Below are 26,667 nucleotides of genomic sequence, written 5' to 3'. Positions count from 1 at the left end.
GCAGGAGGATCACAAGTTCAAAGCCAGCCTCACCAATTTAGAGAGGCTAAGCGACTCAGTGAGACCTATCTCTAAATAAAATATAACAAAGAAGGGTTTGGGATGTGGCTCAGTGGTTTAGCATCCTGGGGTTAATCCTCAGTACCAAACAAACAAAAACGACACACACACACAATTCAGAAGTTATTTGTTACTGCCGCACAATCTGTTTTATGCAGATAGACTAGAAGTTCCTTGAGGACAGCACTTATGCTTAGCCCACTTTTCCATCTCCTATAGAACATAGCACAATGCTTCATGGATATTCAATAATTATTGTGTGGTGATATAAACTGTGACAAGGCAAAATATATTAGACTAGAGAGTGGAACTTGTTATGCTTACTTCAACTTAAGACTTCAGCCTCTGAAAAACCAAAATAAATGTGCAAGATGATTCCAATAGTATTCTAATATAATTTTTTTGCATATAAGGAGACAGAATAGTGTAATGAAAGAAACCTGGACTTTTGAGCTGAATAGATCTGGGTTCAATACAGTCTCTTCCATGTATGTTTCTGCATGACCACAAGCAAGTTATTGAAGATCTTTGAGTCCTGGTTTCCTCATCTATACAGGGATAATATCACCACCTACTACACAGGATTATTGTGAGATTAAATGAGAGAATGTATTTAAAGTCCTTGGCACGTCATGAATGGTCAACAGTTACTCTCTTAGGTCTCTTCTCACCAGATGTGTGTGGGTTGGTGTGAACTCTTGCTTAATTCTCTGGGAATTCCTTCCCTTCATTTACTCCCTTTGAGATCTCAATTACTTGCCTAGTCCCTGGACTTATTTAGCTCAATCCTGATCCTTAAGGTTTTGCTTTTGCTGTTCTATGCATGTTCTGTTCATCCATAACTGGCTAGAGTTAGCAGTGGCCATTGGCAAAGGACTCCAGTTGGGAGGGCAGTATTTCTGAGACAGGCTCTCTGCTTCCAGTTTTAAACATGGTCTTCAATGTAAGAGGCAGAGCCAGGGAAGTGAAGGGAGGTGGTCTCCATAGGGAGGAAAGTATTTAAGATGTCATGGTGGCCAGGCCCAGGAGATTCCTACCTTGCCCAGGCCTTAGCCCTAACGGCAGGCAATTTATCATTCTTGAACTTGGGTCTTACCAGTGATGGCACAATGGAAGTCTCTGCAGTTATTGTCAATGACTGACTCCTTTGGGTCACAAGTTGGGGCTTGGTGTATTGTCCCAAAGGCTGTGCTTTTTGGCCCAGGGTGTGTTATGTTTATGGGAGGGTGTATTGTCCCTGAGTCCTTGAGGCCATCTCCCTCCCACCTCTCTGAGTAGCAGCAGCTGTGATGTGGCATGTCCAACCACCCCAAAGGTGCTTGTGTAACTTGTTTTTCAAAGTCTTGGCAGGAGTTCTAGTCCCGAAGTGAGAAAGGATGTTTACATTCTGGAAGAACAGTCCTGAGAAATGTCTTGCATGGGGGCTGTTCCTGATCAACCTCTGTCCCCCAGCATGCCTAGCACCCTATTTTTCTCTGGGATGGTTTATCACAGCCACAGAGGTCATCTTGGACCTAGCAGAAATGAACTGAGCATGAAAGGAAAATAGGCTGTGAGGAAGCATTTGCCAACTGTCCCAAGTTTACTGCCCTATAGCAACTGCCCTTGCTGGAAAGGCAAGTGAACTTCTCTAAGTCAAGGCTTTTGCTGCCCCCAGTGCCTTGTGCCTGGCACAGATCAAGGTGACAGATGCAGATGCTCAATAGACATTAGCTGTGAAAACGTGTGGGTGATGAAACATTTCAGAGGACTCGCTGGTGGAAGTTCTTCATTGACACCTGGCTAACAGCTTTCTCTGATCAGTACCTACATTATTAATAACAGTGGTTGCTATTTATTAGATACCCCGTCTATGCCAAGCAAAGGCATATTTTATTTCCTTCAGTTCCACAGTAGGCAACAGCTCTACAAATAGGTAACCTGCTCCCTAGTTAATAGCTGAGAGCACACACGCTCATGGGCACAGTTTGAAGAACTTGCCTAATGTCACACAAGACAGGAAACCAGGATCTAAAGCCACCAGCACAGAGCACTTTCTGTGGCTCCCCTGCTGTCCCTCATCCCTGCTGGTCTCCATGTCCTGCAACAGGCCAGGGCAGGGTTACCTGGAAAGGAAGTTCAGGCCCATCCCACTCTCTTGCTGTGGCAGTTCTATATACCTTTGTGTTCCTTTTTCCTCTTGCAAATAAATAGGCTTGAATTCCATGTTTAAGGACCCCGCCAGACGTCTGCTTTGTCATACTTCCCAATTGCCCACTTGGCTTCAGGACCTTCCCCAGCTCAGTCTGGCCACCCTTCCCTCTCCACCCTCACTGGTGGCCACACACAGTTTTCCTTTCTTCCTATCCTCTTCAATCCTCCTGCTTCAAGGCCAGGTTTTCATTTCCTTATATAAACCTTCCTCCAGGTGTTATTTTATGGACAGGCTCTAGAAGAAGAAGAAGAAAAAAAGCACTTCATAAATACGTGTTGAACTGTGTGCTAAATTTTAGACAAAGGAAGGAAAATCCGTTGGATCCAGAAGAAGACAGAAAGGCTGGGGGTGGGGGCGGAGCAGCAACGCACTAGACTGTTCCTTCTGCTCTCCTGTCCTCTTTTGCTACCTCCCTCCCTCCCTCCGTCAGCCTGGCCAGGCGGCCGCAGCGTGTTTAGCATTGCTGCTGTCATCTGGTTACAGTGACATCCAAACAGATTGAAAAGCCCCCATCGACGCAGAAGTGCACGCGCTGGGGGTTGTTTCCTTGGAAATGCTTCCGTTATAATTAACCTCCTTAGAGAAATATCCAAACGACTTCCTTGACCCTCTGGGGAGAAGAAGTAACAATGGGACTGCAAGAGAAGGGAAGCCATCGCTTTGGAGCCGCGTGGGCGTGTGTGCCCGCGCTGCGTCCCCACCTTCGCAGCACAGTGTCCATAGATGGCCTCTGACAGCCCCTGCATTCAAACGCCGGGCCGGGGGTTGGCGGCTGCGGTGCGTGCTGCTGCCACGGCTGAGATCATGCTGTTGGTCTTGTTTTACAGAGAGCAGCCCAGCCTGTTGTGCCGAGTACAGAACGTTCTCTGCTGTGAACTGAGCTTGAACTCTTCCAACCCACTTTGAGGAACCACACAGACACAGAAGAAAACGACAGGGCAGATAACCCCCCAGTCCTTGAAATCGCGGTGTTCGCTGCAGTTTTGGCTCAGGCCATTTGCTTTGCACTGCTCAAAATTAAAAATCCCAAGCATTACACTTCTTGGAAGAACAAAATGCTTGTGATGTCCTTCCTCTAAGACAGGACTTGGCATCAACTTCAGAAATTAACAAGTCTGTCACTGTCTCTCTTCAATTACTGCACCCCGCCCCCTTAGGCATTCAAGGAACAACAACAATAAAAGCTATTTTCCTATAAAGGAAAGATAAGGCCCCTGGTGCTTGTGACTTCTCTTTCAGTTGTTTGAGCTGTCACAATATTATAGTGTTTACCACTATGCTGCTATGACTGGAGAGAGGTGACTATGAGGGTTTTGGGTCATGGATCTCCATATAAATGACCAATGGTTAAATGATTTGAAATTTCTCTTCAAGTCAGGTATGGTGGTGTACACCTGTAATTCTAATGATTCAGGAGGCTGAGGCAGGAGGCAGGCTGTTGCAAATAGAGGCCAGCCTCAGCAACTTGGCAAGACCCTGTCTCAAAATTAAAAATAAATAAATAAATAAATAAACAGGGTTTGGGGATGTGACTGAGTGAAAGAGCACCCTTGGACTCAATCCCCAGCACTTCAAAAACAAACAAACAAACAAATAAATAAATTTCTCTTAGAATATCACTTTCAACTAGTCATGGTATTTGAATCTCCAGGGCACAAATGGTTTAGAGGGCTGTTTGCAGGATCTGAGGGTGAGATTTCTGAGACATAGACAGTATGGGATAGTGTAGTGGTTTTCTAACTTATTATTATTATTATTATTATTATTATTATTATTATTATTAAGGACAGGGTCTTGCTACATTGTCCAGGTTGATCCGGAACTTGTGGGCTCAAATGTCTCAGTCCCTAAGTATCTGAGACTACTGGTACATACCACGGCACCTGGCTGATAACTACTATTTTTAATAGTAATCTATTCCTTTTTTTGTATTAAAATTTACTGAAAACTCACTGGTGAAGCAGGAAGAGCACAAATTTGCGTGGGTTGTGGATTTGAAATGTGAGTGGTGGATTTGAATCTTCTTATGGATGCTCATAGAATACTAGACAGGTTGTTTACTGAGACTCATTGTGAAAGGGATGGTAAGCTTGTCACATGTACTGGCAGAGTCACCTGTGAGTCTTGAGTGTTATGCCACTGTGCCAGTGAAAGAAATTCTTCTCTATCTCTCATTTTATTTTTTTAAATTGTACTGGGGTTTTAACCCAGGGGCATTTAACCACTGAGCCATATCCCCAGCTCATTTTATTTTTTATTTTGAGCCAGGGTCTTATTAAGTTGCTTAGGGCCTCACTAAGTTGCTGAGGCTGGCTTTGAACCTGCCATCCTCCTGCCTTAGCCTCCCGAGGCATTGGATCAGCATGCATCACTGCATATAGCTCAAGATTCTTCTCTTGAATTTGCAGTTCTAAGAGCCTCTTGATTTGGAGTTTGCTGTCTTGTAAATTTTTCTTGCTGTTGGTAATAGGGAGATTTCTACAAGATCTTTATTTGTGAGATACTTCCAGTTCTATGAGATTCCCTCTGATAATATTTTTTTGAAAAGTCACATGATGGTGGAGAGGATGGTGCAGGCCTGTAATCTCAGCGACTTGAGAAGCAGGAGAATCACAAGTTCAAGGCCAGTCTCAAGCAATCAAGTGAGACTTGTCTCAAAAGGAAAAGTAAAAAGAGTGGGGGATGTGGTTCAGTGCAAACAAAGCACCCTGGTTCAATCTCCAGTTAAAATAAATAAATAAATAAATAAATAAATAAGAATGAAAAGTTGCATGACATTAAAATATTGGTTAAATAGTTCATTTTTCATCAACTTCCACTGAATGGTTGGTATGCTTAAGTTAGAGGCTGAAATGTAGGTGTTGGGGGATGAGCAAGGCACATTCACTACTTTGGGAGAGTATATTGTCCTGGGAGAGGCAGAAACATACAGGATATATAACATATATAAAGCAAAGGAGGTTGATACATACTCAAAAGAGTTGCAAATAACAAACTGTAGCTACAGGAACAAGATGAGGATTCTTATAAAAGAAGTGGAGGCAAGGGTAGTCTAAACAGTAAAAGGAATCGGGAAGACAGGTGATCTTTGTGGTCAATAGAATGGCAAGACACATTTGGGTTGAAGCTAGAATATGTAGGAAGAGGTAAATAAATAGACTGAGCATAGAAAAGGAATATCTTCTTCCCCTTCTTGTATCCTTTGCTCTCTCTCTCTCTCTCTTTTTTTGCTGAGTTTGTATGAAGGCTCAGAATCTTTTTAAACGTAGTTTTCCAAGAAGCCACCTGGAGATTGACACTTGAGATAGAATAATTTGTCATTCCTGGCTTGGGCTTTAAATTCCATACTTATATATTTGCATTTATTTGCTTGTAGTTAAGGAGTTATTGCCTATTTCCAGGAATCAGAATTATGAGTCAAATTCATAAGTGTCTTGTGAGGAAGTTCATGAGGGTAGAATCCACAGAAAAAGTGAAAAGCTGGAATCCAGATTGGTAAGAAGACTATGAGAATCATCTAGAACAATGTGGGTGGGAGGGAAAAGTAGATGTGAGTGTAATACAAAGTTGCTCCTCACCCTTTCCACTGCATCACAACCTAGCTTGTCAGTCTGAAAGCTGCTGTCCCCGCCCTTTCCGCTGCAGCCATTTCCCCACCTCCCAACAACTTGTAAGTCTATGAACATCCTAGCTAGCTATTGGTTCATCAGTCAGCTTGCAAGTATCCTTCTTCGTTATTGGTCCCCTGTTAGCCCAGTGGAATTCAACTGCTTCAGGGTAGCTACCCGGCCATCTTTTCTCATGCTTTCTCTCCCCCTGGCTCACTTTCTTTCTCCTCCTTGCTTTTCACACTCTCTTGCTAGCGCCCTTTCTCTTTTCCTCTCATTTTCTCTCTTACCCTGCAGGGAGACACTCTGTATGCTTAATAAACTCCCTTATGTGATTTCCTGTGTCCGGCGTGGTTTTCATGGGTTTTCTTCCAGTGAGAGGACAGGAGAGGCTGTAGGGAGGTAGAAATTATAGGATTTGGCAAGGAGAGAGGGAGAAGATTGACCATCACTGAGTTTTCTCACTTGGGGCACTGAGAGGACAGAGGGTCAAGAACAGGAACACAGGACTAGGGCTTCAACCTTCCTTTTTACAAACAGAAGATGAGCTGAGTTTCAGACAGGTTGAACTTGAGGAGTCTATGGGCCATCCATGGACAGAATCCCAGCTCTTATCTACAAATACACTTGTGTAGTTCAGGATTCACGCGGAGGAACCAGTGAAATGCTGGGGAGCTGATGTCATCTCCTAGAAGACAGCCGTGAAAGAAAAAGCAGGTTTGACCTTGAGAAGTGCCTTGAGAAGTGACCTTGAGAAGTGTTCATTTAATGAACACCTGAGGAAGGGAAGCTGAGAGATAATACAAGTTCTTAACAATTCAGGAGCCAGGTTTGTTGTCTCACACTTTAATCCTAGCAATTTGGGAGACTGAGGCAGGAGCATTTCGGGTTTGAGGCCAGTCTCAGCAACTTACCAAGATCCTGTCTCAAAATAAGAAAATATCGCATGCACAAGGCCCTAGGTTCAATACTCAGCACTGCAAAAAAAAAAAAAAAAAAAAAAAAAAAAAAAAAAAAAAAAAAAAAAAAAAAAGAAAAAGAACTGAGGATGTAACTCAGTGATAAAGTATCCTTGGGTTCAATCCCCAGCACCAAAACAAACAAAAACCAACATGGGGTATCATTAGTTAAATCTAGTCCTCTCCTGTCTGATTTTTCTCTACTACAAAACCATGACTCACCTGAATGGGACTTATTGGTGTGTCTGAGAATTAAAGAAAATAGATATTTTTCTTCTTGCACATCCTTTAAGGCACCTTTTCTCAAACTCTCTGACCATGAACCACAGTGATGTGACCCAGGACACACATGCATATGTAATTATGTAACTCAAATAAGGCTTCATGAAACAATATCACCTTGCATCTTCTACAGTTAGTACTGACATTTTCTATTTTGTTTTATTTCATGAAAATGCTGATTGAGTTCCACAAAGTTGATATCAGGCACCAGTGTGTTTCAAAGCTGCAGTTTGAAAGACACTGTTGAGAAATGGTGATTTCTGGAAGTCCACTCTCCCTCTAGTGGTTGGAATCTTTCAGAGAGACTGGAGCTTGAAGCCTCAGCTCCACCTGATGATCAGTGGGAAAGAGCTGACCCCAGGTCAAAGGCCTGTCTTGCATGTAGGCATTTTTACTTTGGGAGGAAGTTCTAGGTGGGTCCTATCAGTAGGGTTGCTTGTGATGTTTCCAGATGCAAATAACAATGATAATATAGGCTGAGCCGCTCTACTGTGATGTTGCTTAAGAAGTCAGATATTGGAGCATTCTGGATTTCAATTAGGGATTTTAATCAGTAAAGTCTATGCGAATATTCCCAAATCCAGAAAACTCTCAAACCTGACGCATGTGTGTTCCCAAGCATTTTGGAGAAGGGACATTCAACTTGTCATGGATGTTTATTGTCGGGCACATTACACACAATAATAACAATTTATTTTCATAATAAAGTTCTGAGGGAAGTTGAATTATTACCTGCATTTTACATTTGAGAAATACCAAGGCTGGAAGAGAAAACTTGCCCATGATCATACAGTCAGTGCATTTGCAGAACGCAGGCACTTAACACAACTTGGAAAACATTCTGAAGAGCTGGGCTAGTGAACTGTGTCTTCCTTGGTTCCCCCTGGACCCTGTGCCACCCCATCACTCACTTGTGTGTCTCTTAGCAGGGCTTGGTCTTGTCTCTTGGTACTCTTTATATCTTTTCTTAGTGGAACCTCCTTCAATTTGTAGTTTTGTGGATTTAATCAAACATCTAAGTGGGGTATGGCAGCACATGCCTGTAATCCCAGCTATTCAAGAGGCTGAGGCAGGAGCATTGCAGATTTGAAGCCATCCTGGGCAATTCTGTGAGACTCTGTCTCAAAATAAAATAAAAAGGGACTGGGTGCGGTGGCATACGCCCGTAATCCCAGCGGCTTGGAGGCCAAGACAGGAGGATCGCAAGTTCAAAGTCAGCCTCAAGCAACACTGAGGTGCTAAGCAATTCAGTGAGACCCTGTCTCTAAACAAAATACAAAATTGGACTGGGAATGTGGCTCAGTGGTTGAGTGCCTCTGAGTTCAATCCTTGGCACTTCCCTGCCCCCCTAAAAAGGAACTATTTCTCAAATAATCTGTTAATGTTCAGACATAAGAAATATATGACAATGAGGGTAAGAACAGGTTTCATTACCCCAAGATCTACCAATAGCAGCTGCTGGCTTTGACACTGTTTCCATTCACCTTCCAGAAAATACCCCAGGTTCCTTTTGAGCATTTCTCTCCTTCAGTCTTAGTCCTGTGGCAGGAGCAGGGCTGGTCTCCCTTTCTTGAGTGAGAAGTGAGCAAGTGACAGAGGCGTGGCCAGTGAGAAGACTGCACTACCCTGGTCACAGGTTGAGAGACAGGGATGGGATCACAGCTAGGCCAGAAGGAGTAGAACTCTCTAGGGCTGCCAAGCTGGTAGACTGTGAGCCTGGAGCTTCTGGCAATTATTATTACCATCACTTGGTGAGGCCCTGTCTGAAGATGAAGCCAACATGGAGGAAATCAGCAGAGGGATGAAAAGCAACTGATTTTGCATTATGTCTTTTGAGCACTGAGATCCAGCCAATACTGTATGTTGAAGCCAATCAGTTTCCTTTTGGTTTAAGTTGACTTTTGTTGAGCTTCTGTAACCCACAACTCAGAGTTCAAACTGTTGGGTGCATCCTTCATGCTCCATGCTCTCTGCTTAATTCCAAGTGAATAACAGCCCCCAAAATAGCTCTATTCTCTCTGGCATTTGGGCTGAAACAGTTGCCTTGACCCTGACTTGCCTGCACTGATTCCTATTCCAGTTCAGGTTGGGTTGAGGGTCAAGATTAAAGGGAGGCTAAGGATATAGCTCTGCTGGTAGAATGCTAAGCACAAGACCCTCGATTCAATCCCCAGCACTGCCAAAAAAAAAAAAAAAAATACATTCAAGGGGGTTGTGTGGGGACCTCATGGCTCAAGCCTATAATCCCAATGACCAGAGAGGCTGAGGCAAGTTTGAGGCCAGTCTCAGCAACTTAGTGAGACCATCTCAAAATAACTAGCTGAGTAAGTAGTAGGGATGGGAAATGGGAATGTAGCTCAGTGGTTGAGTGCCTCTGGGTTCATTCCCAGTACCTCAAAAAAAAAAAAAAATATATATATATATATATATATATAGTGAGTCAAACAGTTTCCTGTGGCTCTGGTCACATGTGAGCACTTCCTTTTTTTCCCCTGCCCATAATGACCTGTCCAGCCCAAGTGTTCAGTGTATATAACCTGGTGCTTCCCTGGTGGCACACATCAGCCTCTTGGTCCAAGTGGTCTGCTTCACCTCTGCTTGAAGGAGATAGGACCCTCATATTGAGAAGACTGATAGGACTGTGGTTGTAAGCCTGTGGTGGTCTTATAAACTGCAAAAGGTTGGTGGTGAGTCGGTGACAGCAGAGGAAGGAAAACCGACCATGACCTTCATTTTAGGGTCCATGTGTGGCTTCTGGGTGTGTGTTTCATCAATTCTCTGATACATTCTTATGAATGAATCAGTCCCTCAAAAATTAGTACATATTTAATAAGTATCAACTAGAAACCTGAGATCCTTCATTTTGCACAGTTCTCAGCCAGTCTTTAAACACTTTTGGTGATGAATAATACTTTAAAGCCTTGAAATTACTTCAAGATACAATCAGAGAATAAATTCTTGGTTCCCAAGGAATGATCAAATATTCTTGAGCTCCAGGTAGGAATCTTGGATCATTATTCATCTTTACCATTTTTCAAGGAATGACCAAAAATTTCTAAGCTAGTGGTAGAAATATTTTTCTTGCTTCCAACATTTAGCTTTGGATTCTTGGAATATTGTCACTCCCATAAGTCAGAGGTTAGGGAACATTTTAAAATGCTTTTAACAGAACAGGTTATGCCTTAAACTAAATCACTGCTTCACCTTAAATGTCCCTCGGATGCCCGAGATGACTTCCTGTGCCTGCATTTAGTCTCTGGCTGAAGCCACAGTGGACACAGGTTTGGCTCTGTCCTGGGCTAGGGCTTCTCTGGCTTAAGGTGTACCACCTCTTGCTTAGGCGCTTCTGTCTGGTGAATATTTGGAACATTTTAGGTGTCCTCTCTGTTCTCCATTTAGTGTTCTTTCTGTAGTAAAATTATAATAAAATAATTCCAATGTCTTGCTCTGAAGTAGTATAAACAGTTCTGGGCAGAGGCGCTTTCCAAAGTAAGACTAGCTGCTGGTCTGCATATGAAATAAATGGGTAATGGACCATAGCCCAGGACAGTATGATTTAATTTGAGCCTCTTAGGAATAAGGGCTGGGGATGTAGCTCAATGGTAGAGAACATTTGAGGCCCTGCGTTCCATTCCCAGCACTTAAAAAAATAAAAAATAAAAAATGAAAAAGACATCCCTTACTAATCAGTTCCTATAAATGAAGCTCAGGATCCCTTCTGAAACAGAATAACACCTTCCTTCCCCCACATATTCCGGAATTCAACAGACTTCGAAGATCCCAGAACAATTTTATTTTCCCCTCATCAGGGGTTGGGAAATGTGGCGCTCACCTCCCTTCCTCCACTGGGCTTAGATTTGATTTTTGGGCAGACTCAAAGGTGGTGTTTTCAGATTTGGAGACACTTTAGAATCACCTGGGGTTTTCAAATCTCTGGGGTCTGCCCCTAGAGATTCTGAATTTTGTGGTCTGGGGTATATCCTGGCATCGGGATTTAGAAACCCTCCCACATATTTATAATGTGCTGTGATTGTATGAACAGATCAGGTCCAGGAAAAAAATAAGACTAAATTCAGCCTTTGTTTAAATTGGTTGTCATTGCTCTGAATTGACTTTCTATATGCCATTGAATATGAGTTTGTAATAAAGAAATTTGGGGAAATCTTTTGCTTGTGTTTTTGAATGTACTTAGGGAAAGTCAAAGTCTACATCTTGCCTGCTCTGTGGGATTGTTATGAACCTGCATAAGAGTCTAGGGAGGTGGTGGGAGAGGAGAGGGAGAACCTTCTAAACTAGGGTTTGCAACCTCACCCACCTGCCAGGGGCCAGGCAGGATACAGGATAACAAGCAGTAGGGCTGTGGCCAGGCATGAGTCCTAGCTCAACGGGAACACTGTCCCACCTCTGGCTGTGGTCGCCAAGTGAATCTTTCCTATTGTTGCTAGAACTTTCCTGACTTTTTCTTGTTTTAGGGAGTGGGTGGGGGTTGGGGAGAGATACATATTAGGGTTGGTCTGCAGAAAATCTAGATTTTAAGAATGTTGAATGCCAAGAAGCACACTTGAGGGTTAGACTCACAGACCATCGTTTTGTAAATTCTAAAACTGGATGGAGGTGAGACCGATTTAAAAATCAAGATTTTTTTTTTTCCCTTTAGTAAATCACTTGATTTCTACATCTTACTTTCATTCTCACTTTTTTATGGCTTGTCTCCCCTTGGCTGCTTTGCTAGAGGGAGAAGGGTTCTCTATCCTCAAAGAGACCATTTCAATTTATTTTTTGGACTTTCCTAAACTTCAAGGAGTTAAAAATGCCAGGTTGGGAAACAGCCTGGGAAAGCATTCTAAGCCTGAAGGAGCCTTATCTGCTTATTATGTATTTTGGAGTCTGGCAAAGTCTCTGAACTAAGCTGGCAGGCCAGGGTTGGAGCTGTGGGGTCTGTCTGGAGCCAGAACAGGGAAGGCAGTGTCATGGAATCCGGATGCTGACGGAGCTCCTGGCACACAATGGTCCTGTTTGTGTGGGGCGAGTGGTATCCAAGATGGCACAAAGGAGAGTGTTGAAGGCGAGAGGAGAAGGAGTGGGAGATGGATGTGCTGAGGATCAGGACAGGGTAAGGCAGCTTTTTAAAGAGGCTCCTAGAAGTTGCTAGATTTGAGGATGAAATTTTGGCTGTGGAACCAGTGGATACACTTGCTCTGCTGCTTCCTCATTCTTTTGACTTTAGAAAATGCCAAAGAAGAAGAACAAATATTACAGGAAGGGGAGAAAGGCCATTGTTTGGACACCAACTATCCTTAATAAAGTCCAGAAGCTATTAGAACACACAGGACGCTAAATGGATTCATGTGAATGTGGATGGGCTGTGTGAAGTTTGTCTTCTCACACTTCCTTGGAAAGAATCCTTAGTTCCTTCCCCTATTCCTTCTACAAGACAGCTTGTAATGTCCTCTCAAATGTGGAAAACAGAATTCTCCAAGTGAAAAAAAAAAAAAAAAGAAAAAGAAAAAGAAAAATCGAAAGGTTGCAAGTGCAATTTCTTCATACTTAACAACAGCACAAGCACCTTAGTATCTAGAAATAAATAGAAAACAGAAAAGAGAAATATGGTACATCTCTTTGCAAAGCTAATGTGGTAGGTATAGTCCTACTTAAGTTCATGTACTTTGTGGATCTGATTTTTGGGGGGTATCCTAAAGCAGGACACATCTGTATCCTATCAAGACCTCTCCCCCAAAGTGCAGCCACTTTGGAATGAATGACCATGAGTGATCACCACCGTCATCAATTTTCACTTCTTCCTCACACTACTTGGTTTCCCTGTTTTGTGCGAGGAGATGATAGACTCGTAGCATATTGGAGGAGGAAGGGAATGTTGATATCTTTGATTCTGATCTCTTCAATTTGCAAAGAACCAAGATTGAAAGACTGAGAGGGGGTATGTCCACAGCCACTTGGTCAAGTAGTGGCTATGATGACACTGTCTATCTCAACCAGTTTCTTTTTTTTTCCCATGGAATTCCAGTTAGGGTTCCATCCCTCCTGACTGTGACTCAGAAGCTGACCCCATTTGCAGCCCATACTGGATCCTGGTTAACCTATCACTGCGTGGCATTTTCCTACTGTTGATCCAGAGGTGAGCGCATGGCTCAAGATGGCCCAGACCATCAGCTCAAGATGGAAGGGGAGGCCTTGTGTTCCAGGCTTGGGGGAGAAGATTCTTTCTCTCTTGCTTGTTCTCACCAGCACTTTTGGGAGCCATCCTTTCACCAGCAGGGGTCTATCTGTGCCCAAGCACAGTAAGGACACAGTTCCATTCCTTCCAAGTGAAGCAGACATCTCATCCTGCTGCCCATCTGTGCCCAGCAGGCCAGGCTACTCCACTGCACAACTGGGCAAAGGAGAATTTTCTGGACTGCTACGTTGGTGATTAGCTGTAGATTGGCAGTGACGGAATTTCTGTGACTCAGTCTTTGGCTATTGGACTCTATGCGCCGCCCCCCCCCCCCCCCCCCCGCCCCCCGGTGCTGGAAACAGCATTGCCTGGTTAAGCACCGAGGTGTATGCAGGGAACCCCAACAACTTGGGAGACTGAGGCAGGAGGATGGTTTGGTTTAAGTCCACCTGGACAACTTAATAAGATCCTCCCTTGAAATAAAAAATAAAAAGGGCTGGGGCTGTAGCTCAGTGGTAGAGCAACTCTAAGTTCCATCCCCACTAACAAATTAAACAACAACAAAAAATAAACAAATAAGTGGCATTGCCTATATCAGTATATGACTGCTGAGACAGAAGAGGAAGAAATTACCTGAACCAGTGAAAATATTTTAGTTGCAAGAGATGGATGATTCAATTGAAGCTCCCTAAATAATAATAATAATGATAAAAAATTACTACAGGCTCTGGCTGGAGCTGAGTGGTAAAGTACATGTTTGGCGTGTGTGAGACCCTTCATGCCATCTCCAGCATAGGGCAGGATGTATGGACTAAGTAAATAAAAAGTATGCACAAATGTGACTCAGTCTGGAGATTTAAATAATGACACTAGGACCCTGACATTATTCATGTCTTGACTTCTCTGTCATCCACATTGGTTTTATTCTCACATCCACATGGGGTCAAGATAGTAGTCATAGCCAGACACAGTGGCTCATGCCTGTAATCCCAGAGACTTGGGAGACTGAGGAGGAGGATCACAAGTACGAGGTCAGCCTCAGCAACTTAGTGAGGCCCTAAGCAATGTAGTGAGGCCCTGTCTCAAAATCAAAAATAAAAGGACTGGGGATGTGACTCAGTGGTCACAGCTCCTTGTCCCCAGTTGGCTCCAGTTGGGTCATGGGCTCACTCCTGACATAGCAATATTCTGCCAGGTCCAAACTGCTTGTCTCTACCTGGGCTAGAGTGCAGGCTGAGACTGGCACCAGGTCCCCAGAGGAAAATCACAGTTCTGTTACCCAGGAGACAAGTGAATGGGTGCTATCTGCCAATTCAATACCTAGAAGCTCTTCTTTGTGTGTAGATTTTTAATTTTTAATTTTTTGGTACTGGGAATTTAACCCAGGGGCACTTTACCACTGAGATACATCCCCAGTCCTTTTTATTTCTATTTTGTGACAGAGTGTCACTAATTTGCTGAGGGTGACATTGAACTTGCAATCTTCCTGTCTCAGCCTTCTGAGTCACTGGGATTATATGAGTGCATCACCTGTCCAGCTTAATGTGTAGATTTTTAATGTAATTTAATTTTTTGATTTATATTATACAAAGACCAGAGAGTATGAAACCAGAAAACCAATATTTCAGTCTGAGCTCTTTGAGACTCAGCTACACGATTGTTAAGTGGAAGGCATACCTTTATCTAGCTGGACCTTGGTGTTGTTCTGAATGAGACTGTTTATAGGAAATGTGAAGGGCTAACCAAAAATAAGAGATTGGGAGGCTGCAACAGGAGGATCGTAAATTTGAGGCCACTTTGAACAACTTAGTGAGACCCTAACAAAACAAAACAAACAAACAAAAAGAGTGGGCTGGGGATGTAGCTCAGAGGTAGAATCCTCCTGGATTCCCTCCCCAGAACTGCAAGAAAAAAAATCATTGTTATTATTACTGTTATTATCTTTTCTAAATGCCTCCCACTCATGCTCTGACTATGGTGTGACGTTAGGCAAGGTATGAAGAATGAATGCACCATTAGCACCTGGAAAGAATTTGGGCAGGTTGTTATAGGCACATACAGCATCTTTGTTAGAATCAGAAATAGACCTTTCCTTCCATCTCTGGACAGTCCCTGGGGAACATGACTTAACAAGTGACCGCATCTTTGTGCAAAGAAAAAGCCTCTTCCTCTAGGCAGACTCCTGCATGCTAGGGCACACGGTATGTTGAATGGAGTGCATGCTGGGTTTTGACTCTTGCTGTCCCCGTAGCAGGAGAGTGGGGTGGTTGCCAGGGCTCTGCAGTGCACAACCTGCACTGATTTCTGGTGATGAACCATGGAGCAGGTTGAACTCTTGAAGTCTTGCACCTTGTTTTCCTGGCAAAGTCCGTCTAACACACTAGGACCATTTACCACTGTCCCCTTTTCTTTTTTCCCACCTGAGGGGCCCAGGGATTCGAACTGCGGCACTTGCGCATGCTGGGCGAGCGCTCTCCGAAACAAGCTATTTCTTTAGCTCCAACTGTCCCCTTTTCTGAGTCTTTTCACTTATGCTTAATGCAGCAGTGTGTGCTAGCTCTCTTACTTAACTACCCACCAGTGAGTGATCGGGCTTCCGTGGGCCTTTTCAGGTGCTTGCCTGCAAACCATTCCAACTGCAAAGAAGAGAATTCTTCCTTTTAAGCTGTGTTGATGAGCAATTATGCAGAGGGAGGCTAAGCCTTTAAAATGAACACAGTGCACTGGATCGCCACAGTTGACGATTGTTGGAAAGCCAGATAGATGCCGATTTCAGGAAAAGGCCATGACAAGCAGAGGCTGCTTCACCTAGATTGACCACCACTGTTTGCTATTCTAAATCCTCCTGGCAACAGCAGCTTGGGAAAGAAATCATTTGAACTAGATCCAGCCAGGCTCCAGGGAGCCAGGGATGTGACACAGTAGCCTTTATGTTACTACAACTGAAAGTTTTCCTATTCTTAAATGATTTTTCTGCTTTTTTGTGACTGATGGATAGGTAGAGCCAAAAGCCACTTGCAAAGTTGTGTGGTGACCAAGTCGCCCCTTTCACTTCATCCTTGGAATCTTTTGGGTCATCTGAAATGTGTAGCTATGACAGAAACTTTTCAGAATGATTATAGCCAGGATTAACTGGTCACCATGACATCAGTGGCAGCTTAAGAGAATTAGGTCTCAGTTTAAAGCACGCTCAGGTCTCTTCTGCCTAGAAAACACCTTTCCTCAACACAGCTATTGTTACCTAATCTTTCATTTTTACACAGAAAATGTTCTGCTGCCTTGACTGGCTTTCATTGCCTTACCCTCTACTTGCTTTTACTTCCTCCAGCGGGTTGTTTCTTTTTACCCTCCCACCAGCAGCCTCCCCCGCAGCCCCTGCCTAGACCTAGATCCTTTCCCAGTCCTTCTCTCCTCCCTGGATGAATCCCTGGTCCAGGGAGGACACAGCAGGAGACTGGAAGGTGATAGGGCAGCTTGTTCCCCACAACCCTCCATTGCAGGGAGACTGTTCCCCTGCAGCCATTCCCTGGTAGGGAGGGGTCCCCTAGGGTTCCAGAATCACACTCCTTCTCTTGTCCCTTCAGGCACAGAAATGGAAACAGCTTCTTGCCATCATGAGTCTCTGGGTGCCTCATTATCTCTTGCTGTTTCTCTTATTTCTTCCTACACTCTATAGAGTCCCTTCATCAAATTCTTTACAGTTCAAGCCTTTGGAGTGTCCATCTGTTTCCTGCCTGGATGGCAACTGGAGTAGCGCTCATCCTCACCTATTCTGAAAAAGTTCCCTGGAGGTTCAGCAGGGAGGTCCAAAACAGGTACCCAGGAAACTCAGCTCTTTTTCTCCTGAGCCATTCACACTCAAATTACTTCTTCTTCTGTATCTTCTCCTTTAGTCTCCTAGGTACTGTTCTGTCTCCCTTTTCACTCATTCTCTGACAACAACTATTATACATATACCGGTCCTTTTCTTTCCATTTCTTCCTGCCCCATTTAACACATGACCCATAAAAACACCATCATCCCCAAATACCTGGAACCAATTTATGGTGCAGTCTCGACTCAGGAGAGGTAGGTTCTAGACCATCTCAATTTGCCTCTCTTGATGAACTTCCATCCATCTCCACCATGCTCTGAGTCCTGGAAGACAGACTGCTATGCGTGAATCAAAGGGCTCCTTGATGTCTAGCTTCTTGTTAGGTCCAGTTAGTCAGAAAGTACTGACTAGGCCTGGCATGGTGGCACACAACTGTAATCCCAGCTACTTGGGAGGCTGAGGCAGGAGAATCACCAGTCGGAGGTCAGCTTCAGCAACTTTGTGAGACCTTGACTCAAAGTAAAAAATAAAAAGGGGTTGTAGCTCTGGGTTTAATTGGTGGGGGAGGGTGGGTGGGGGAGAGATTAGTGGCTCAATTGATTAGCATACAGTACTTAAAAGATAGCACTGTCTGGAGACCAGAGGGCCAGGAAGGTAGGTTACAGTATTACTCAAACAGATGGGCAGGGGATGGAACATGGTTGTGTTCCTGACTTGGAGACTCTGAACTCTGTCCTCTGGCTACAACTTTCCCCTTTCAGGTTAATGGATGCCAGGGCCTCCATTAACCAGTAGTCTGCCCACTACTTTCTCAACAGTCATATTCTTTTACACTATTCAAATTTACCTCCATTTGAATTGCTCTCTGCTTCTTTCTGGAACCTGACTGGCCCTGGGGCCCCAGTCACTGCTTTCAGTCGAGAACTGTAAATGTTGCCTTTCCTATAGCTAGGGGACTTGCTTTTCTTTCTACTCATTCCAATCTATTATAAATTGGTCTCGATGTGTGAAAAACTTAACCCGATATCTGATCTAATGCTCCTCTCCTCTCCTCTGCTCAGGAAGAAGGTCCCGAGGAGAAGAGCGCTGTACTCTTCCACGCCTGCTCCCCTGCTAGGCATGTCCTGAGTGCTGAGGCAACAGGAGGAAAAGGGGAAAGGGCACATTGTCTTTTTATAACCCGTGCCTGAAACAGTTTGGTCTGCATGTTTGCTAATGTCTGTCTAACACTGAGGGCCCATCAAAACTGCCATGGAGCCAGAGCCCAAATGCCGATTCTTCCAGGATGGGAGAGGAGATACTGGGGAAACAGATCACCCCCAAATTTTAATAACTTAGAGCAACAAAGGCTTACTTTTCTTTTATGTTACATGTCTGTTGCAGGTCAGCAGAAGCTCTCAGGGTCATGGGACAGACACCAGAGAACAAGAGTTCCCAGAAGACCTTGCAGCAGGACTTAAACTTTGGACTGGCTGTGACTTAATACTTGCATATCATTGGCCAGAAGTGTGTGTGTGTGTGTGTGTGTGTGTGTGGTGTGTAGGAGACGGGAGAGAGAAGGAGAGGGAGAGGCAGAGGCAGAGGCAAAATGGCCTCTGATGCCAGTCTGAAGACCTGGTCCCATCCTCTCACATTCCTGGAAGCCCTGTCTGTGCCATCTTGCTGCTGAAACTCCACTCCTTATAGGCAGTTTTTGAACAATGACTTACAAGATGACTAAAACCCAGCAACCATTCTTTTCTTTTCAAGAAAACAATTGTGGTAAAATACACTTAATGTAAAATTTACCAATTCAATCATTTTAAAGTATGCAATTCAGTGGTGTTTTGTATATTCGCAGTATTTTGCAGCTATCACCCCTATTTAGTTTCAGGTATTTTCATCACCCCAAGAGAAAACTCTACCTATTAAGTGTCATTTCTTCCTCTCCGCTCCCTCTCCCTCTACTCTTTGGCAACTATTAATCTGCTTTTTATCTCTATGAATCTGCCTATCCTGGATATTTCATATAAATGGAATCATATAATATGGCTACTGTCTGAGGTATCCTTGTGACCCACAGGAAGGCCACACAATGTTGTGCCAAATGGTGGCAGTGCTGATATTCCCCAGGAGCCTTCTCTCTCCACCTCTCTCTCTCCACCTGCTGTTCCTTTTTACTGGCTCAGCACCCTGCTGCCTAAGCAAGGAATGGGTTGCCTGTCTCCCTTTCCTGCAGACCTTCAGTCTCAGTGAGTGAGTCTCTTGAAGTTTCTTCCTGACACTGATGAGATTGGCCCAGGGAAGTGAGGGCCTCACCAGTGGGAAGAAAAATTGGGTGCTTGCCAGGTGTCCCTTGCACTTCCCTGAGCCAGTCCTCCCCTGCTCCCTCCCCAAACATGCTTCCACAGCTGGAAGTGGTAGCCATTATAGTGGAACCAAAGTTAGCAGGACCAGGAGAGTGTGGCGTCTGTCCCAGCCTGTATTGTGTGTGTGTGTGTGTGGTATGGGGGATTTAACTCAGGACTACTCTATCACTGAACTACATTCCCAGTCCTTTTTATTTATTTTTTGTAAAAGGGATTGAACCCAGGGGCACTTAACCACTGATCCACATCTCCAGTCCATTTTATTTTATTATTTTGAGACAGGATCTGGCTAAGTTGCTGAGGCTGGCTTTGAACTTGTGATCCTCTTGCCTCAGCCTCTTGAGTAGCTGGAATTATAGGCATGTGCCACCATGCCTGGTTGGCCAGTGCTCTTTACAAGTTCTTCATGTGCCTTGTTTTCAGTTGTGGGCCTGCCAATTGCGCTGCAGTAGAAAGGTCCTATTTGACAGGGCACAGTGGCCCTCACCCAGCAACTAGGGCAACTGAGACAGGAGGATCTCAAGTTCAGGGCCAGCCTGGGCAACTTAGCTAGAAAAGGATTTGTCTCAAAACAAAATAAATAATTAAATAAATAAAAACGGCTGGGGATGAAGTTTGATTGTAGAGTATCCTGGGTTCAATCCCCAGTACTGAAAAGAAAGGCCCTCTTCGATATTTTCTTATACTGCACATCATTTTTGATAATGGAAAGTCCTGCTCAATGACTTTCCTTGTCTCTATTTTGAATGAGATAAATTTCAAACTCTTATCCTGGCATTTGAGGCCCTCCACAAACCTGCTCCAACTTAACTTTCTAAAAGCTTTCTCGCTTACCATGCTTAGCACAGATTTCATTTCCTTCCAGGTTGGCCTGCATGCTCACTGCCCCACAAATGGCCTTGCTCAGTTTTGGTTGGGGTGCTTCATTCATCCGCCACTACTTGGAAGGCTGTTTCTCTCTTCTTGCCCATGCGGTCTTCCCCATTATTTCCTCCCACTCTCCCTGGTTCCCAGCCTTCCCTCCTGGCAGCGCTCTGCTGTCTAGTGTGCACCCATTGGACATGCATCCTGCTGCCTCCACTGGTTGGTGACCTCCTCACATGTTTATGTCCCCTATGCTGGGAGCAGGGTTAGTTGCCAAATGACTGACTGATTGATGGATAGGAGCCAGCTTGATTGGAGCCACACCCACTCCCCCATCCCTGATGTCCTCAGTAAAGGCCACTAGCTGAACCAGGCAGCAGGGACCTTAGCCAAGGCTAGGAATCCAATCTTTCCCTGATTGGTGAGTGGGGGAATTAGGAATCAACTCTGGGTAGCTCTGCCATTTCCCAGGATGCCTGTCCAGCTTTTCTTGGGGCTGGGGATCTGGAAGAGATGGCTGTGAATTGTTTGCTAGGGTTGACTCAAGGACCTTCTGTTGTTACCAAGTTTGTATGAGGGATGAGAAAAAGGGAGAGTAGGGAGGGAGCAAGAGAAAGGAACACTGGGAAAGGAAGGTGAGATAGAAATAAAGAGAAAAAGGCAAGCTGAGGCAGGAGAGTTGTTTGAGCTCAGGAGTTCAAGGCCGGGGCAAAATAGTAAGACCCCATTCTAAAAAAAAAAAAAGTCAATGTGGGCAAGAGAAGCAGGGATCCCAGACCTTGGATGAGAAGAGGCAGGATGCCACTGTTTTGAAGGGCAGAACTCTGTTGAGCGGCTTCCACTATTTCCCAATTTTTCTACAACCCCCCCACCCCCACCGCCAGGATACCCAGCTTCAGAGTTCCTCATGTTGTCTGCCTGCACAAATTAAAAACAGGGCAGAATGTATCTTCCTTGGTAATCTCACCTCTGTTTTGAGGTCCTGCCCTTGCCTTGTTTTGTGTTTCTGGTTTGGTTTGTCTCAGCAGGAGGGGCTACTTGTGCCTTGGAGGGACTATTCCAAGCGCTGGAGGAGCGCCCAGGGGGAAAGAGCTCCCGCCCCATTCCCAGTGCAGGCTGACCTTTCTCACAGTGGCCTAGAGCCACCCTTGACCAGAAGTTCTCCTCAGCTGTACAGGAAGAGGGCAGTCTCCTCCGAGATCACCCTAAACCAGGCCAGGCTGGCAGCTCTGTTTTGAGGCATTCTGACTTTGCACCTCTGAAAGTCTTATGTTACAGACACCAGGCAGAGAGAAAGTCGTGACACTTGTGCTTCTGTAAGGCCTGTGGTTTGGCTGCTCACCTGATGGTGGCTGGTGGCCAGCTCTATCCACACTATCTGTGCAAACATTCCTACTTCTGAACACTTCTCACTGGAACTTTCCAAGATGGGTCCTTGCCCCCAACTCTCCCTTCCCATGCACTCTATCTGTAGCTGCTGCATTAGTTTTGTTAAAAGTCATCTCTTATCTTGTCATTCCTCCACTTAGAAAGGATCAGTGCCAGGTAGGCCAGGCCTGGTGGCACATGTCTGTAATTCCAGTGTCAGGAGGCTAGCCTCAGCAACTTAGAAAGACCCTGTCTCTAGATAGAGATTTTTAAAAAAGGGCTGGGGGTGTAGTTTGGCAGAAGAGCACTTTGGGTTAAATCTCCAATACCACAAAACAAGCCGAACCAAAAAATCATGAGTAAAGTAGGAGTGAGGATGTGGCCAGGGTAGACTTATTGCCTAGTGTGCTCGAAGTTCTGTTTTATATCCACAGCAATGAAAAACAAACAAACAAACACAACAAACAAAAACAAAAAAACAAAAAACCTAAATCTATTGGCCATGGAATAAATAGCTAGTTTAGTTTCTGCAATCAAAGTGGTTTTTGTAATGTACAAAGCTGCTCTCCCCGCCCTTTCCGTTGCAGCCATTTCCCTGCCTCCCAACTACTGTCAGTCTGTGAACATCCTAGCTAGCTATTGGTTCATCAGTCAGCTTGCAAGTATCCTTCCCCGTTATTGGTCCCCTTTAGCCCGGCAGAATTCAACTGCTTGACGGTAGCTACCCCGCCATCTTTTCTCTCTTGCTTTTCTCTCTCCCTTACTTACTTTCTTTCTCCTCCTCACTTTCCACTCTCTCTAGTGCATGCCCTTTTCTTGTTCCCTTTCTTTTCCTCTCATTTTCTCTCTTACCCTGCAGGGAGACACTCTGTTTGCTTAAAAAACTTCCTTATGTGATTTCCTGTGTCCGGCGTGGTTTTCATGGGATCCCTTATAGTTTTGTTTTTGTGCTTAGCCTTACACAGTGATGCACAGCTATAATCCCAGCAACTCAGGAGGCTGAGTCAGGAGGATCACAAGTTCAAGGGCAGCCTTGGCAATTTAGTGAGACCCTGTCTCAAAATAAAAAATAAGAAGGATTGGGAATGTAGTTCAGTGGTAGAGTACCCCTGGGTTCAACACCCAGGAACAACAAAATTTAATTAATTAATTAATTAAAAAATATGCTGGGGTCTAGCTTAGAGGCAGAACACTTTTGGGTTCAATACCTAGTCTCTTCTCTCTCTCTCTTTCTCTCTCTCTGTCTTTCTCTCTTACACACAGTTATTGGGCTTACTCCAGAAGGTACAAACTCTCCTGTCCTTCCCTGAGGAAGGCCTGAGAGCTAGGGAGAATGGATGGACAGTATTCTGGGATTCAATAATTTGCCCTCAACCTATGGCCAGTTTTAGAGGATGTTGCTTGGAGAGGGGGTCCTGGGGTGAGCCTGCCTCAGCACCCCTTATACTCAGCGTTCCCTCTTTGGAGACTTGCCATCAGGTCCTCGAACAGTGTATACTTATGTGATCTGGAAAAAGAAGGTTCTAGATGAATCTCCGCGTCTGTGGAGAACAGTAGGCAGTGATGTCACTTCCTCGCATGATGTTGCCACTCCTCCTCCCATATCCATGGTGGATATGATGAATCCATTTCTGCCCACTGAGCCTAGCAGAGGCCTCAAAAAATCTTTTTAACACTACTCCAGGCAGCCAGCACCAATCAATTGATATAGCCAGTGAGATGAAATCTGTTTGCTATCCCTGTACGTGACTCAGGAGTGAAATGTTAAACCTTGCTGATACAGGATACCAGAAGATGGGAACAGGCCATTAAGGTGGATCCAAAGAGGCAGGGGAGCTGACTCACGTGAGATAATCCTGTTTAGGGATTTAACCAAAGTTTTCCTCCTCATTTCCTTTATAGCACTCCCCTGAGGCTAAGGACATTCTTTAAGAAATTATGATTAAAAATATTATTATTAACACATAGAACATTCTCTTGGCAAATGAATGACTCAGCAAAAATGCAGAGAGAAAGCAAAGAATTGAAAGAGACTATTGAAATCTCTGGCAGGGGCCTTGTGTCATTCTTTCTTGCCCACTCTGCTCTGCTTTACCTACTGTTACTTTCACTTGCATTTTCAATAAATCTACGCTTTGCCTGTTTAAAAGAAAGAAATTGCTGGCAGAGATGGTAATTTGAGGGGAGAAAAGTTTTCAAGGTTCAAAGCTGAAATTTGGATTTTCAAACCTAAGGTGACCCTGGGCCTACGGAGTATGTGACGAATAAAACACAGGACAAAAACAGAGCCGTGCGTGGTGAGCGCCTATAATCCCAGGGACTTGGAAGGCTGAGGCAGGACCATCTCAAGTTTGAGGGAGCCTCAGTAACTTAGTGAGACCCTGGCTCAAGCCAAAAAATAAAAAGAACTGGGGGTGAAGCTCAGTTGCAAAGCACCCTGAGCTTCATTCCTAGTATAGGGTCGGGGGAAGTACATATGGGACACATTTTAGCTGATATTTGTATACACTACATGTAGACGTTATCCAAACTATGATCATGAGGAGACACTTTCTAGATTTTCACTGTGGCTTAGGGAAAGAAGTTGGTGGTTTCTCCTAGGTGTAATACAAAGCTGCTCCCCGCCCTTTCCGCTACACCCACTTCCCCGCCTCCCAACTACTTGTCAGTCTGTGAACATCCTAGCTAGCTATTGCTTCATCAGTCAGCTTGCAAGTATCCTTCTCCATTATTGGTCCCCTGTTAGCCCTGTGGAACTCAACTGCTTAAGGGTAGCTACCTGCCATCTTTTCTCATGCTTTCTCTCCCCCGACTCACTTTCTTTCTCCTCCTCATTTTTCCACTCTCTCTAGCTCGCGCCCTTTCTCTTTCCTTTCTCTTTTCCTCTCATTTTCTCTCTTACCCTGCAGGGAGACACTCTGTTTGCTTAATAAACCCTCTTATGTGATTTCCTATGTCCGGCATGGTTTTCATGGGTTTTCTTACACTAGGAGGTTCCCAAAGGCAGGAGGTTGCTTGAGTGCTGGAGTTCCAGACTTGCAAGTGCCCAGCTCACTGCTGGGTCCCCTGCATCAGGAATGCTGGGGGTGGACCTGGTCACTGTCCTTCAGGAAGAAGAAGGTTCAGGGATGGCAGTACTAGGAGGCAAGTTGGCAGTGTGGCACTGACATTCAGTATGGCTGAGACACTAGATGGGCAAAGCTGGGGAGATTTGTGATCAGAGTTGGTGTCGGGGCTCAGAAAACAGTGCTCCTAACCCCAAAGAACGGTGATGTTAGCAACTCAGCAGTTTGTTTCCCTACTCATTACCATTACGGTTCTAGGAGCAGGAAGGAAATCTTATTCAAAGGCCAATAAATGGAGAAGGGATGCTTTTGCTCTAGGGCACTCTGTCCCTAGCAGGTGTTAGTGGGCCTGGGCATTGAGGGGAACCACATGCATGCTGTCATCAGAGCTTTCCAAGGGAAGGGGAGGAGATTCCCAGCTGTCAGAGTGCCACCTCTTTTCTTCCCTAATGTGGTCATGGCCAGATCTGTTATGGCACTGGTAGATATGTTTTTTTATTGTTGTTATAATGATATAATGAACTCAAGGTCCTCTGGATATCCAATATGACATCTGGACCAGATCAAGCCCAGTCTGGAGTCTGGGGCCTTCCTGCATGCAAACCCCCACCCTCACCCCCCTCCTTCACTCCCTTCCAGTAACTGGAACCGTGTGATAACTCAGTGATCAGCAGCTGAGAACATGTGGTTATCCAGACTTTAACTTTTGAAAGGAAGTGAGGTAACAACATGACAATGGGCTATCATTAATTTTGTGGTTCAGTGTGGTGACAGAGATTTTGAATTAAAGGAGCTACTTCAAGGTGTCTGATTTTCCCTGCACACAGCCCTAGACTCTTAACCACTTTGTCTCCCAAAGTATAAGGAGGAGTTCCCTCTGATGCTCTCTTCCCAGACAGTATGTAGTTATTAGGAAATCTCATTAACCAGGAAAGATTGACACCTGTCCAGCGGCGTCGATTTGGCACGGGGGGGGGGGGGGGGGGGGGGGGGACGACGACAAACGAGTAGACAAACGAATTCAAGAGCCTCGGCTCTTGAATTCGGAATGGTTTATTTTTGAATCAGGAAACCTGGGAAACTTGGCTCTCGAACCTGGAACTTGGGACCTCGAACCTCGAACTCCGGCGCTGGAGGAGAACCGGCTTATATCCCCTCCAGGAGGTGAAGGGTAGGGCTGACGCCAATTATGCGAAGATTAGGCGAGGAGCTAGCTGCCCAATCATGGCAAAGGTCAAAACGAGCAGGCATGATCAGGAGCACTTGGGAACACTTGTGCACATGTTGTGTGCATGGACTTAATTGAATACGGCCAATGATAAATCACCTGGGTGTGCTTATGTTAATCAACCTCCTCACTGCCCATGTGACCAAATCAACTTCTGGCTGGCTGCCAGGTGCCATCTCGGCGAGTCTGCATGGCATAGCCCCCAACAAAGATGAACCACCCAGAAATAAAAAGAAAAAGGTATCCACCTGCAGGACACACTGCACAGACAGACTTCTCATCTGTTCTGAAGGCAGCTCCTGAAATTGCCTGATGGACTTCATCTGCATAATCAGACAACCTCATTGGTGTGCATGCTTCCCCTCCCTTTTCTGCTGCACCTCTGGATGGTATTTACCCCTCAACCATCTGTCCTTCTGGGAGGCTCATACTTTGTGTGGAACCCCTGTGTGGACTGCATTTTTTCCCCCTGTGCATGATAATGTGTGTATCTTTTCTTCCTATTTAGTCTGTGGTTGGTTCATTTCTGAAAAGTTTCAGAGGAGCCAGGGGAAGTTACTCTTTTATCCCTGCCGTGGCAAGGATGAGGGTTGGGCTCTCTGGATTGTTCATAATGTCCTCAGGCACCATAGGCCTATAAACCAGGTCCAAGATGAATGGCATTGAAGGGAAGAAAGGATATTATGGCTCACCTGAGGTCGT

The 26,667-nt window shown here is 44.8% G+C and overlaps 1 protein-coding gene and 1 long non-coding RNA gene across 7 annotated transcripts in view; one reads left to right on the top strand and one right to left on the bottom strand.

Moving 5' to 3' along the window:
* LOC306644775 (uncharacterized protein) overlaps positions 1-3,627 on the top strand; it is an 88,974-nt gene extending 85,347 nt beyond the window's left edge. For all 4 annotated transcript variants that reach the window (XR_013759462.1, XR_013759463.1, XR_013759464.1 and 1 more), the window contains one exon: positions 3,082-3,627. The gene's annotated coding sequence lies outside the window, so the exon portion shown is untranslated. The remainder of the gene's footprint in view (positions 1-3,081) is intronic.
* LOC306644782 lies at positions 980-17,649 on the bottom strand. 3 transcript variants are annotated; one of them, XR_013759467.1, is made up of 4 exons: positions 17,309-17,649; positions 6,777-6,839; positions 3,649-3,734; positions 980-2,488 (listed from the first exon to the last, which is right to left on the bottom strand). It is a non-coding gene; the product is annotated as an uncharacterized lncRNA (long non-coding RNA). The 3 variants fall into 3 exon arrangements; XR_013759468.1 differs by having other exon boundaries at positions 3,649-3,730; XR_013759469.1 differs by lacking the exon at positions 6,777-6,839 and having other exon boundaries at positions 3,649-3,730.
* Positions 17,650-26,667: the final 9,018 nt, after the last annotated feature.

This window comes from Sciurus vulgaris, assembly GCF_902686455.1.
Source record: "Sciurus vulgaris genome assembly, chromosome: 15".
Taxonomy (NCBI): domain Eukaryota; kingdom Metazoa; phylum Chordata; class Mammalia; order Rodentia; family Sciuridae; genus Sciurus; species Sciurus vulgaris.
Note: the sequence above shows the minus strand (reverse complement) of the source record. Positions and strands in the feature narration are given on the sequence as shown.